The following is a 12,105-nucleotide window of genomic DNA, read 5'->3' as shown; positions in this document are numbered from 1 at the left end:
GCAACAGTGCCGGCTTGTCCGACATTTATGCTCGATGTGACGCGGAATGTGGGCCTTGGCATGTTTTCGCGGGGAGATAATTATCTCGAATCTCCGACAACGAGGGCTGGAGACGCGTCAATGCTCATGTACTTGGTACAAGGGGCCCGGCTTTCGCTCTCGGTTTGCTGGCGCGCGCGCGAAAATTGTGCAATTTTTCCAGAGAAACTTCGAATTCAGATCAGATGAGGTGCCCACCCTATTGTTGCTCGTTTTTGTTCGTGTCCGATTGTAGGTGGTAGGTACAAGTTTTCAAATTCCTGGCCAGCAACTTTCGCCTAGTTTGTTATGCTTTAATTGCCAGTAAACACATTTTTCTCGAGATTTTTTATCTGATTTGCGTTTCTGGACACGGAAACTTTTGTGTTGCACAGAAAAAAATAATTCCAAATGTTACATGAAAAATGATGTAACAATTTTGCACGTGATTAAACATTTAAATTTAAATGCAATTTGATGTAAATAACTTTTGTTACTGGATGATAACTCTTGCTACATGATTTACCATGTAACTTTTTTTTACATGAATTCCATGTAACTTTTATTTGCATGATTTATCATGTAACTTTTTTTACGTGTTGCTTAGACGATTGCATTGAATTTGAAATTTACATCAATCGAGTTTACACGTTTACATGCATCATTTCCGTCACATTTTTTCTGAGTAGATTCACAGTAAACATTCTTTGCTATAGTCACATTATGTCAGCAAGCCCATTTCTTCAAAAACCAAACAGGTCCAACCAAAATCTACCGGTCTTTCTGACCCGAAAAATCACGATTACCATAAAACGTAACATTCCGCCGGAATCCAGCTCATCCAATTCCTCCCAAATTAAGAGGAAAAAATAGCCTCTAATTTGCATAAACGAGCTTGTAAACGCTTGTCAACCCCACGGAACTAGTTTGACCGGCTTGGCGATTCCCGGCAGGGCCCCCAAAACAGATCAAACCGTCACCAGCCAGCAATCTCACGAGATCTCCTCTATACCTCTTTCTTCCTTTTTTTCTGTGAGCAAGTCGGTCCAGTCCAGTCCAATCGATGCGCTTTCATCTTTCACGACGAGCTTGAAGCTGAAGTCGTCATCCCGCGGATCATGAAATACGACCTTCCATTTAGCGGGTTGTTGTTGTTGGTGTTACGGGAAACCATATTTATGCCAAATTTGAGCAAACCCACGGGACCACTTTCGAAGAATGTGACGTAATTTGACAGAACTTCACCGGGTTTTGATTGCCGGTTTGCAGTTACGTGAACGTGGAAAGGCGTTAGGGTGGTTCATTTCAACTACACAGCAAAAAATCCGATGGTAAAATCGCATGCAAAAGCATGCACATCACCTTCGTCAAAATAAACACTTAATATTACACGCTGCATGTACAATTTTTGCAAACACAAAAACAAAGTTGCAACCGACGGGATTCAAACCAGCACCAACAGTAAGGACTGGCGCCTTAGCCCACTCGGCCATCAGACCGATGAAGAGAGGAAAGGATAAACGCATATATGAGCTTGACATTTCGGTCAAGTAGGTTTCCCATACTGATTGGCTACATATTTCAGGGTGTAAAATCACATAAAATTGCATAAAATAATGCAATATTCATTTTACACGCAGCTGGATTACTACTTTTTTAGCTGTGTATCACTTTTGCACTTGATTAAACATTGAAATTGAAATGCAATTTGATGTAAATTACTTTTGGTACTGGATGATAACTTTTTTTACATGATTTACCATGTAACTTTTTTTCACATGATTTATCATGTAACTTTTTTATACATGTTATTCAGACGATTGGATTGAATCTGAAGTTTACATCAATCGAGTTTACATGTTTACATGCATCATTTCCGTGTCGGGTAAATTTTCAATCATCAAAATGTGTAAATTTTGAAGGTAGAAGGTTGAAGGTTGAATAATACCTCGTTAATGATGTTATTTTACCTCAATTTAGACTGAAAAGTGAACTGACACCAGAAATGTAATAAAATTACACATTTTCAGAGATAAAATTACATATCTTTTCTGATATAAAAGATGTGCCAACTCCCAGATGTAAAATGACCATGATTTTTTACTGTGTAGAAAATTACATTGCTGAACGTTGTGAAGCGATCCATTCTATCTCTTAGTTTTCACTAAACAGAAAAAAAAATTCGAGTAATCGTGAGATGTTGTAAATTTCGACAACTGAGTTTTTTTTTATTATGTAATTTTACATCAATTAAACCTAAAACCGTGTCATTACACCAGAAAAGTGGTAAAGTTACACATTTTCAGAGGTAAATTAACACATTTTTTCTGACATAAAAAATGTACCCCTTCCCAGATTATCTTAACATGACTCTATTTTAACTTTGTAAAGGTAAGCAGTACAAATCAAAGATCTCTGGTTCAAATCTCGATGAGGGACTCGATGTATTGCTATACAGTAAAAAAAATGTGTTAATTTGGAAGGTGTAATATTGGAAGATTGAATAATGTAATTTTTTTTTTTTTATATATTTTCATCATCCCGGTACGAGAATCGAACTCACGACCTCTGGATTGGAAACCCAGCACGCCGCTAGTCGAAACCCATCCCCTACCGGTCAGTATTCCCAGTGAGCATATTTACTCTTTTAAGGGATCTGACTTTGCCGAGCCAGACAGGAATCGAACCCATCACCTTCCGCTTACAAGGCGAAACCCGTAACCTCACGGCCACGGAAGCTAGGCCTCAATTTAGACTGAAAAAGTGACATAACACCAGAAAAATGGTAAAATTACACATTTTCAGAGGCAAAATCACACATTTTTCTGACATAAAATATGTACCCCTCTCCAAATGTAATATTACCATGATTTTTTCACTGTGTACGAGATCGTTCAAAATCGATGAACCACCCTAATGGGGAGATCTCGCCGAGTCCCGTGAGGCTTTCAAAAGCTGGAAAAATCGCGTAAAATCACACCGAATTGTGCAGTCGTTGGAGTCGCGAAACCTGGACCTGGAACTCCAAAAAGGGCACACCGCTTTAGAGACATTTCGGCAGTTGATGGAATGACATCATTTTCGTTCTCCGGGTCTTCTTGGCGCTAGGCCGTTCGAGAAATCTCGCAGTTACGTGAGAGAGCGCATTGAGTTGGCCAAGATGAACCGTTTTTGGCCATTTCGCGCGCCTCTACGCTGCTGCGCTCTCTTGTGTGATTATGTATTCGACGAGACAGTAACAGGCCGAGATTGACTAATTCGAATCACGTTTTCTGGCTGCGGAGAGCCGATTTCGTATGCATTGAAGTAGCTGGAGATTGTTTGGGCGAGACGTTCATTATTGCTTTATTTTTTGGCGATGCTAAAATGAATCTGACAGCACACTACAAAATTTGAGTGTGTGTGTGTGAATAACATGTAAAGCTACATGATAAATCATGTAAAAAAAAAGTTACAGGATAAATCATGTACCAAAAGTTATTATGATAAATAACGTAAATTCAAATGCAAGTTGCATAGAAATACATCAAATCACAAGGAAAATTCAAAATTTACTCATGATTTGACAGATTAAATTGAATTGCCACATTTCAGAGTTTTTTTTTTTTTTTTTTTGAAAAGGTCCTATAAACTATTGTCTTTCATATGTTTATAGGACCCATTCGAAAAAAAACTCGAGATTTCGAGTTTATACAGAGTATAATTCGTTGCAAAATTACATCAAATTCTTAGATTATCAGATAAACCATGAAAGACATGGTAAAGGTCAGACCTCTGAGATCCTCTTGAAAAAAAAAGTGAAGTACCGTGGAGATTTTCCCTTATCCCCTTAAAAAAGTGGTGCGCAGTGGAAATGTCAATCGTTTAACCAAAGTTTATTGAACTATCAGCCGCGCTCATTGTACCAAGCTTCTGGTCTACCACAAAACCACATATCTATGGTTTAGATTACATGTGGACAGACTGTTCGCGGAATCATGATGACAACTTACACCAAGATTACCAAGAATTGGTCCAAACCTTCTCGACCAAATCTTGCAGTGGGGCGAGGTGATCAGAACATCACAAACTGATCTTCAAGAGCATCAACTTGTGCTACTCCGCAGCACTTCCAACCGCGATCAATCATTCAATAAAACTCACATTTGTCGAAGTATTCAATCTCAACACGAACACTCACTTCGAGGGGATCAAGTCGAATCAACAACGTGCTTAACGTGAGAGAATCTCTCAAGATTGTTTCCTCCAACAACAACAGGGAAAAAAACGCATTCAATGGGTTGTTCAAGTCTCCACGCAGCAGAAGCTAATGACTCATAATGAGATTTTAATCAAAGTGGGTCCAACAACATCTCCGAGAAATGCTCACGCACATGAACTTCAGAATGCACTGCTCTGCCCTTCTACCTTCTAGCAGTGATTATAAACTCGTGCCAGGTTCAGAACATCGCGGTTGAGCGATCGTTTGTGAAAGGATTCAAAGGTTGTAAAAATTTTACTACACCCCCAGAAAGGGATCACATTTATTACGAAACGCCTGCTCTTTGGGTTTCCACGTGTTACGGAACCGGGCCATAAAAGCCGGAGTATCGGAATTGGGCGCGGAAAATCGAGTAGTCGAAAACATGCAGCAGCAGCGCAACATTGTGTTTTGTGTTTGTGCGGTTTTCCGAGTAGAGCGAGCGCCACGCTCCGGCGGCTCCGCCGGTGTGTCTTGTTGACTGCAGCTTGCAGGCCCCTCTGGTGCGATACTGTTGAAGATAGGGGAGTTTGGGTTATATGGAGTGAAAGAAAACGTTCTGAATACTCGATTGAACTCTTCAATTTTTATTGGAACATAAAACGTCAAAATTTAAACATTTATGACATTTTCAGATCTTTCCATTCAATAAAATCAAAATTAAAGAATTTTAAAATCATTGATAGAATTTTTGAAAGAATAGCTGTCAAAATTGTGTGAAAGCATGTATGTAAAAAAAACCCACAAAAAATTAAAAATGAAATAGTTTAAGAGAATTGCTTAAGCGTTTGCATAACATTTTTCAACAGGGTGACGACTTATGTTCCATTTTGAAATTCCCGACGTTTTAAGACTTTTAGGAATATTTTTAAGAACATTAAATTAAATTAAAAAAAAAAATCAGAACATTGTGTTTTAGTTTAATAAACAAACTAAAACAAAATAGGGATTGATCTATGGTAATTTTGTCCCAAAAACCAAAAGCAAAAGGTTTATTTGAGTTTAACAAGTATATCAAATTGTTGAAAAATGCAAAACTTACTGTAGGAAATCTGAACAAAAAAAATCAACCAAGAAATTAAATCAATCTACCATCTCTCAAAATAAACTTATTTTACCGGTTTGCATTTGAAGAAGAATGAACAAATTTATCCTTTTTTTAAGTTCTACGGCTTGTTTTTCCGATTTTGTTAATTTTTCCATGTTTTATTATGCCATTTCTCTCCATTTTCATATTTTCTTACTTTTTACAACAAAAACGAGTTCTGTGACCCAATTTTAGTCAAATTTGAATAGTTGGTTGCCTATTAAATTACAAAATGTTATTTTTTTTTCAATCTCCCATACTTAGGCCGTTGCAAATATTTTTTGAAGTTTTTGTCCCACGACTCTGACCAAAGTCGAGAAGGGGGGAGGGGGGGGGGGCAAAAAAATAAAAAAATAATGAAAAAAGTGTTTTAAAATGCATTATACACCTGTCCACTTGTTTTGCCATCATTAGTTTCCAAAATATCTAAGTATTGACAAAAAAAAATATTTTTTGCGAAAAATAAAAATTTTGCGTTGCTGTAATTTGCAATTTCATAAAAATTCAAAACATTTTCAACATTTTCAACATGCTAAATATGATTATCATTGCAGAAAAATGCAGTTTAGATTGTTTTCAGTTGATTAGACTTCTATTTTCATGGAAATTATTTTTATTGAAAAATATTTTTTTTGCCCCCTGATTTTTCAGACCAATTTTGAAGGGGGGGGGGGGGGGGGCGACATGAACTTTGAAAAATATTTGCAACGGCCTTATTTGACAAAGTAGGATTTTTTATTAAAAAAACACATCCAATGTTTTCCCCAGAAAATACAATTTTTCAACATTTGTATAGTAAAATCATTAAACCCAAAGTTTTCAAAAAAAAAAAAAAATTAATAGTTCTATGTTTGGTTCAAACATTGTTTTTGTTTTTTTTTTTAATTGTAGATCGAATCCTGTCCTGAGGCGGGGATCATGATTTTGGGAAAAAAAATGGGGAGTAGAGTAAAATTCAAGAAACATTTTTTTCTTTCAAGAGTGTTTTTTTTTTCTACAAATAGCCATGTTATCTATTATTGAACCAAATTTTCAAAGAAAAAAAATCGTGCAAGTTCAATTGACTTAAAAATTGTCTTTAAAGTGAATTCTTAAGAAAATTCACTGATTCAGATTTTTTCTTTGCTTTGGTAATTTAAAAAAAATCAATTCGCGACTTTAGTAACCACCCTGCTGTTTTTGGTTCTATCCCATTCCCCAGAATAGTCCATTCCTCAGAATAACCCATTCCCCAGAAAAGTATATTTATTACATATTGTACTATTTATTTCAAAAAGTGATCAGTTTTAATGTGTGAAGTATTAGGAGTTTGCCTTTTTTTGTGATCAATGTTGACAAAAGTTGATTTTTCCCTTTAAGGTTGATTTTTTTCCTTCTTTAAAAAGGGAAAAGTCTCTTGACTTGAGATAACTGACTAAAGTTAAATTTTCCCTTTCGTAGAAATTTCTAGGGACTGCAATTCTGGGAAAGGGTCATCCTGGGTAATGGAATCCTGGGAAATGTGATAGAACCCAGCATTTTATGATCAAAATTTATTGACGTTTTCAATAAATAAAACAGGATAAAAACTCTTTTTCAAAAAACTATGAATTTTGTTGAGTTTTCTTTTCCTTTTTTTCTGATGTATAATACACAGTGAAAAAAAATATAATTTTGAATGTTTTAAAAACTTGATGATGGAATATTCCTCTTATTCGATTTAATTTACCTCAACTTATGTAAAATATGTGAAATTTCAGAAAATAAATTTACATTTTAAGAGACATGGAATATAACTATGATTTTTTTACTGCGTAAAAGTATCTTCAGTAAATCTTATTATTTATAAAATATTATACAATTTTGATGAATAATTTTAACCCCAACCTCCTCTGCGGAATATGCTTATGCGCCACCACTTAGTACACACAAAAGGCTAAAACTGAAAACTGCATCGCGATCGTGATGTGCGGTTTGTGGAGAAAAAAAGAGACAAAAAAAAGTTAAGGGCCAGGAATTTCACTTTCAGTCACGTGCCTCTCCTCAACCCATGCGCAACCCGCAAAATGTGCAGCGGAAATATTGCCCTCCCAACCAAAATAGTGGGAGAGACAATTGTCCACACACTCTGTGACATTTAACGACATCTTTCTAAGGGGGGCGGCGATCGGCGTCGTGATATTCGATATAAAGTTTTCAATTTCTGGGCGCGATTTTTTTTTTCGAGTTCTTGCGAGGGGGACCAACAATTGGGGGAACGATTTGGAAATTGATTGGAAGTGACAACTGTTGGCCGTAATTGATGGATTCAAAGTCGAACACGTGGTGGGACTAAACGTGTTGATTTTGACGTTTGGATGGTTGTAAGTTGTGATTTAATGTCAGATTTGATGTGTATTACTACTCAAAGAACTACTCAAACTCTTGTAAAATTAGATAGACAATTCTACGAAACTGCAATTTAAAGTAATGTTGGTAGTTAAAAAACATTAAAAAAATGCTGATCAATAATCGAATAAAAAGTTGTTTTTTTCTGAAATAATAATTTCAAATTTGACAACCGCAACTAAACAACAACAACCCACGACCGTTAGCACCAGCTATCAGAAGAAAGCCAGCTCCTCGTGCAGTGCAAAGCAAAGTCTGCGAAAATAGCCTGTGGTTATGCTTCGTGCAAAGCACACAGCATGCTGTGACTGGCACACTTCGCATAATGACCAAAGCGCACGTGTTGCCATCAGCTGTTTGCTTTCTTCGCCGAAGACCGTTGGTCAAATTTGCACGGCAGGTTGGCGGCGTTGTTTACCTTCGTTCGCACTTGGGTAATTTTGTTTGAAAATGTTTAATTTTTCAATCGTTGAAACAGTGATACTTTTTTCAAATTACTTGATTTTCTAGTTTGGATTGAGGTGTTTTTCATGGTACAGAAGTTTTACAATTATTTTTTCTATGTGTTTTGATATTTTTTTTGAAAGGAGAAAAACTTCAGGTTATTTCACTTTTTTTTTATAGTTTCATTCTGGCGGATGTGAGGTTCCCCTTTCTCAACACAGCAATGTTATAAGCTAATTACTAAGTTTCGTGTCATTTACTGCAACCCTTTTCGTGAAAACCCATCTAAACCAATCTTAAAAAAGAAATCTAGTGCACACTCCAGTTTCTGCACTAAAAAAAGCAAAAACCTGCATTAAATCAGCGATGATGTTATTTCACCGCCGGCACACACATTTACGAGAGAGATGTTTATTTTTAGCCACCCCTCGTTGGGCCTGTCCCTTAAGTTTTTCCACCTAGACGACGGCGGTGACGATGATGACGACATTCGCAAAACATCAACCAACAACCGGGCAAAATCGAACATGGAAAGGGCGAAACAGCGGCAAACGCAAATTTTGCTTGTTCTTTTTTTGTGTGACCCTTGAATGCTCAATAATTTAGCATTATTTTATTAGCATTTCTGTTGATATATGTTTTTTAGGCAACACCATTTTAGTTTTTGCCCGCACAAATTCAATACAAAATGTTTACTTTAGCATGAAAAATCAATTTAAAAATTCACGAAATACTTTAACTGTGTACTGTTCTAAACAGTAAAAAAAATCATAGTAATATTACATCTGGGAAGCGGTACATCATTTATGACAGAAAAAATGTGTAATTTTACCCCTGAAAATGTGTAATTTTACCACTTTTCTTGAGTAATGTCACTTTTTAAGTCTAAACTGAGGTAAAATAATATCATGAAAGAGGCAATATTCAACCTTCCAAAATTTAATCTTCCAATTTTACTCAACTTATGTTGTTGTATATTTTCTGTATGCATCTTTATTTACATTCATCTTGTTTAGTTTTTGTATCTTTTATAAAACTTGGCCTATTCTACAATCTTTGGCATATTTAGGGTTTTTTTTCAAATTTTCTCAATCAAAATCGAAAATATCTTTGAAAAAACAAATATCAAGCCAGATTTATATAAAATTAAATATCATCTCAGTTATGCTACTATCAAACTTTCGCAAAATATCAATGAATTTATAAAAAAAAAATCTCAAATATGTTTGTACGTGTCTCAAAATTAAAAATTTGTAAAATGATTAAAAAGTCTTTATTTCATTTAAAATAAATAAATAAATAAGCAATATGCAATGATATCTGAAAATTTTACATTGGATTTAACATGTTTTTTTTACAATAAAATTTTGTTTTTGTTCCAGATTGTCAAAGTGCGAGGTGCAATGTTCTGATAAAAAAAAATAAATAAATATCAAAACCAAATCGGTCCGAAAAATCAGATAGAAATAAAAATTATTAAAAAAAAAAACAATCAAAAATTACAAAAATGTCTTCTTAGATACTGTTTTTTTGTCACATTTTTTAAGTACTAAATAAGGCCAATCAAAATTAAATTTCATGATTTTTTCCTCTCTTAAAACCCGTTAAAAAAATAGGTCGTATTCAATCCAATAATAATTTTTGTTGTTGGAATCAGAAAATTAAAGAAGACGTAACACCCTAAGATTTTTTTATAAATTAATTTTGAAGTTTTTCGACCGATTTCAGGCACTGTTGTACCATTTTTTTAATTTTCAGCACAGTTTTTGATTTTGCAATTGAGAAGATAAATATTTTGTTTAATGCCACAAGATGTGAAAAACATGCAAAAACTAAAAAGTACAGGTAAAACAATGGAAACACAACACAATTTCAAGAAAATTAATAATGGTTTTGAATCTGACTAAAAAGTATACGAAAGAAATTTAAAATAAACAAGAAACATATTTGTTGTAATTCCGTTGTGAAAGTACTTCACAGAAAAAAAAAGTTGAATTTTGGAATGTTGAAAATTTGGTGGGTTGAATATTACCTCTTTATTTGTGTAATATTACATAAAAAATTTGTAAAAATGTGAACCTGATGAATATTTATCAAAAACTGATGAAAATTCATCATTTTCTGGGGTAAAATTTATCATTTATTTTGCCACAAAATCTGTCACCATTTCCTGATGAATATTACCATCATTTTTTTTTCTGTGTTCCTTTTCTTGTCATTCTCGACTGCAAAATTTTCATTGCAATACAGGTGCCGTCCCGCCCGTGTGGATCAATCGGACCGCGCACTGGACTCACAATCCAGAGGTCGACGGTTCGAATCCCGCGGCGGGCGCTCTAAAATTCTTTGTGTAAATATGGGTATTCGGCGCCGTCGCTCCGTGCCATACTTTCATACACTTAGGAGCCCAGGGCGGCGAAGTCCTTGTAGATAAAAAGGAAGACACTAGTGGTTGGTACTAGCAATGGTGGCCGACAGCTATAAAGTCAACTTCGTTTTTACAGGTGCTGAAAAGTTGACATCAAATCTTAGCTCAAATCTCGGATGAGTTTTCAAAAAGTCGTAAGAGCCACTGTGACCTCTGACACTAATTTTCGTTTGTCTCGAAAATGAAACAAAATTTCATTTATTTTAAGTTTGGGGCACTTGAAGGACGTATAGATGAACAATCTCGAACATTTTTGATACTGGTTTTTCGTAAGAAGGTCGAATACCGATGCAAAAAGGACTTTGTTTACCAATGGCTCTTACGGCTTTTTGAAAACTAATCCGAGATTTGAGCTAAGATTTGATGTCAACTTTTCAGCAACTGTATTGAAAAGTTTGTTTTAAAGTTTGACATTTATCTTGACAGCAAATGTGCAACTTAAAAAAATACAAAAAGTTGAAATAACAAGCCAAAGTCTCAACATTTGAATGAAAAAAGTGTTTTAAAATACATTTTACACTAGTTCAGTTGTTTTGCAATCATTAAATTTAAAAAAATGTTAGATTTGACAAAACAAAAATTTTAGCGATAAAAAGCTTTTTTCGATACTAAACATCGATAATTTTCAAAATTTCATTTTTTTTAAATCATCCCAAACATGCTAAAAATGATTCTAAACGCAACGAAAGGCATTTCAAATAGATTTCAACGGATTGCACTTAAATTTCCATTGAAATTTTCAAATTTTTTGAAAAAAATATTGTTTTTGCCCTCTGATTTTTCAGGCCAACTTTGAAGGGGGAGAGGTGACAAAAACCTTAAATAAAAAATGTACCAGCTTAATGTAAGTTTGGAAAATGGTGTAATATTTACTTCTATTATGAATATTATGATGTAATTCTATCAGTGTTTTGATTTTAAATGGGAATTACTAGACTAATTAACTAGACACTAATGTTTCACTTTATAATTGAAAAATAGGTTGTAATTAACCGCTTAAAATTAATTTTGAACAGAAGGTAAATTTATCTATATATATAAAAAATTTCGAAGGTTTTGTTCGAACGCGAATCAGTTCAACACGGAGAGTCGAATCGAGGTGCTTTTTGTTGCGTTGGGTTCGTTCAAGTCCAAGGAAGGTTCTTACGCCATAATTTATAATTTATATAACAGACACCAAAGCGATTAAAAAACTCGTTTACATGACTATTTTTTAAAGGACCAAAATATGGAAACTTATATGGTTTAAGGATCTCGGTGTTTTTTTGGGCTTTTTTCCCCTATTCAGATTTTGTATTTAAAAACAAATCATTAGGTTTTAATTTAGAAGAAACAATGCTAAATCCATTTTTTTTTAAATTTTCGGTTAAAAATACTGTCGAATTATCTCAAAAATTGATCAGCTGAATTGACTGTACTAAAAAAACCCCTTATAAGTCTTTAATTTCCAAATTCAAAAAACAAGCAGTAGATTCCAGGTGCGAAACTATTTTTGCACATCCTTGCATCATGTTCAGAGGT

At 34.5% G+C, this 12,105-nt stretch overlaps 1 protein-coding gene across 4 annotated transcripts in view; it reads right to left on the bottom strand.

Annotated features, from left to right (window-relative positions):
- LOC120414539 (leucine-rich repeat flightless-interacting protein 2) overlaps positions 1–12,105 on the bottom strand; it is a 99,232-nt gene that overhangs the window by 33,582 nt on the left and 53,545 nt on the right. The window lies entirely within an intron of this gene.

Source organism: Culex pipiens, chromosome 1 (assembly GCF_016801865.2).
Source record: "Culex pipiens pallens isolate TS chromosome 1, TS_CPP_V2, whole genome shotgun sequence".
In the NCBI taxonomy this organism is placed as follows: Eukaryota; Metazoa; Arthropoda; class Insecta; order Diptera; family Culicidae; genus Culex; species Culex pipiens.
Note: the sequence above shows the minus strand (reverse complement) of the source record. Positions and strands in the feature narration are given on the sequence as shown.